This window comes from Drosophila suzukii, chromosome 2L (genome assembly GCF_043229965.1).
Source record: "Drosophila suzukii chromosome 2L, CBGP_Dsuzu_IsoJpt1.0, whole genome shotgun sequence".
Taxonomy (NCBI): Eukaryota; Metazoa; Arthropoda; class Insecta; order Diptera; family Drosophilidae; genus Drosophila; species Drosophila suzukii.
The window spans coordinates 3165714-3168968 of NC_092080.1; positions in this window are offsets into that span (position 1 = coordinate 3165714).

The following is a 3255-nucleotide window of genomic DNA, read 5'->3' on the forward strand; positions in this document are numbered from 1 at the left end:
ATTAACAGGGATTTTCCGTGCTGAATACTCTGCTCTGCTTTCCACTGCCATTTCTCCTTGTTTTGTGTGACGACATTTTTCAATTAAGAAAGGATCACAAGGCGCTTAGTAAGGCAGTTTGGCTTTGGAGCTTCCGAGCTCTTTCTTTGCAGAAGTTGGCTTTTAATTAATTACAGTTTCTGTAAGAGATGGGAAAGGGAGGGATATAGAATCCCTCGACCAACATGACATTTTGTCAATAAAAATACTAAAGTATTTATACTTTTAAACGGGAAAGCACCAGTTCCTCTCACGAAAATCTTAACTTTCCTTTAAAATATTAAGCATCTATAGATGTATTTATCTTTCACGCAAACATCTCTAGCAAATAATACTTTCTTTATTAACTTTTTGGCAGCTGCACTTATGGAAACTTAAAGTAGCTGCCATCCGAAAGTGCTGCCAAGTTTTGGAAAAGGGTTGGGAATATTGATGTGAGGGCTTATATTTCTTTGAATATGAATCTGCATTAGCAAGCCGGCAGTAATTATTCAAAGCATCTTGAACCGGGCATTTAGCAGCGGTTAGCAGTTAGAACTAACCGGCTGACTAGGCTAATCACACTAATTAAGAGAATGTGCAATTACGTGAGCATATCAAATCTGTGTTTATGTGGTTTTTATTTTTTGCTCAATTATCTAATTAACTTGTTAACAGTTTTTCAATAGCCCCGGCTAAAGTATGATACACAATATATAAATGTATATGCATATAATTGGCTTCGTTGTTGTGCACCTCATAAACAATTAGCGACATTCAACAACATTCGTTTGTCGTCGCGCATTAAATTAATCAGAAAAATTAATAAATAAATGTGAATAAGCACACATGAGCTGCTAAGGTGAATGGCAAGGCAAAAATGTTTAAATTATTGCCGTACTTAGCTGCTGGCTGACCACACGACGGCTACGTAATAATTAAGAAATTTACAAACGATTTATCAAGTTAATTAAACGTTGGCAGCCGTTGGGTTTCATTATGAGCCAAGCGAAACAAAACGAATTGAATCGAATTGATAGATGGCCAATGATCGAAATCATTTCACACGATCATATGATGGAGCTTATGAATAAAACTCTCCGCTGATTGTGATTGTAGCTGTTGCTAATTTGCCAACTACTTTGGGTCCATTCGATTCCATGGCGAAAGCTGTTCGACTCCGACTTAGACGTATCTTACAGATACTTAGCCAAAGTGAGAGTAGCTCTGCGAGGAGACAATGAACTCGGCTGGAAATTGAAATGAAAATGGCATACTGCCAGCGATCGGGGCAGATGTATGTAATTAAGTAAATGTGGAAATTATATGCTAAAACGCGAATAAACACGGCTGGCTGAGCGATTGATCTATGACATGATTTCGCTGCGGTGAGTGGCTAGAAAACGGTTAAAAAATTAACGGATTGAGTAAGGTTGTTTAGAATTATGAAATGCAGTCTACTTTTACAAAACTGGACTTAAAAAAGCACGGGAAAATTATAAAAGTAAGCTATTTATTATAATAATTAATGTAGCAAATACATTTGGTATAATATAATAAATAATCCTAGGAGAATTGTGTAATTTTATTAACCTTACCCACTCCATCTAGTTACCTATATTACCTTTTAGTTTTTTGGAATACAGCATATGGCTCTGAATCCCACCCCCCGACCACCTTTCCATCCACCCACTCAGGCTCTTCAGCCATCATCTAATAATCATCATCATTACAGAGGCCAAATGCTTTTAGTCATCTGTTTTTCCACCATTTCCCATATTTTACCCCCCAAACCGATAAGCGAAATTAAGCGCATTTTTGAGATACTCTTACTCAGAACCATTGAAAGCTTATCGAAAGAGCAGCTGAAACTAAAGGCCTGCGATAAAGCTAATGAAAATGCGTTTTCTAATTGCACATTAGGCAAAGTGAAACGATTTTCCACGTAAGTGGAAATCCAGCCAGAAAATCCCAAATCAAATTCAGAATCTCAAGTGCAGCTTCTGTTTATAGGGCGCACGTGTTTTGTTTTTTATTATTTGTATTTTTTTGTGTAATTTTTTTTGTGTACAGTGGGTGTGTTGTCGTTGCTGGCGACTTTTTGATGTATCGTGCTGGGCTTGGGATTTTTTGTTTGTGCCGTGTTTTACGCACCACTGCCCGCCATTAATTTTAATTTGTGCGTCAAACGTAAACGCAAAACGCCTTCTTCTCTTGTTGACTTTTTCGCTGGACAGTGGGCGAAAGTGAGATGGCTATACCAAAAATAAAAGAGATGGGCATAGATTGTGGGAGGGCAGGGAAAAAAACAATTGCACACAATCATTTTCAATTTAATGTCATTATGTGCAATTTGTCAGCAATGTCCACAAAGCACTCAGTCAGCCATGTGTCTGTGATTTGCCTAAGTTCCAGGGGCGTTGTTAAGGGGGATGTAAAAAAATATACCTTTACTTTTTATAAACATTGTCCAATATTTACCATTTTTGCAATATTTGGTTTAAGAAGGCACAAACGAAATATTGGAACTGCATTCTGAAATTTTTGTATCAATTAAAAAAAGTAAAAAAAAATTTTCAATAATTACTTTAAAATTAACCTACGAGTTTTAAAAATTCAGTGCAATTATTTTGTGGATGTATTGCATTCAATATTTTTCAATTTTTAAATATTTTTCGTAACATTTTTAAAAATTTAAATTTTGTATACCTTTTTCCAGCTGTGACTTAAACTCTAGTTTAGTCCTCTTAATCTCCCTTTCGGGATATTTTTTAATACACCCCTGTTAATATGCAAATGACCACCCGTAGCTCTTTTCAGCCGAAGTCAAATGGAACACCTCCCATTTCGATTGACTAAACCCCACCATTTGGACATTGTTTATTTATGCTGCTACTCTTATATCCGACGAATTCGTGACGAAAAGTGATTGAAAGTAAACAATAAAAGCGACACTCGCCTGTCACTTTCCACTTCCACCTCCACTTGAACCTCCATTTCCACATCCACAACCACTTCCATCCAAGCAATCCATACAATCCATACAATCTAACCATCGGCGAATTTCTTTCGCTTTTTCGGGGGCCCACTTGACTCACGGCCTTTCATTTGGCTAACAATTTCTACTTTGCGTTTTTTTTCCCGATCCGCCTGCTAAATTGGCCAATTGCGATTGGTAACAGCCGCGGCCGACATGCCAAACAATTTAATTCAATTAAATATTTTTTCGTTGACTGC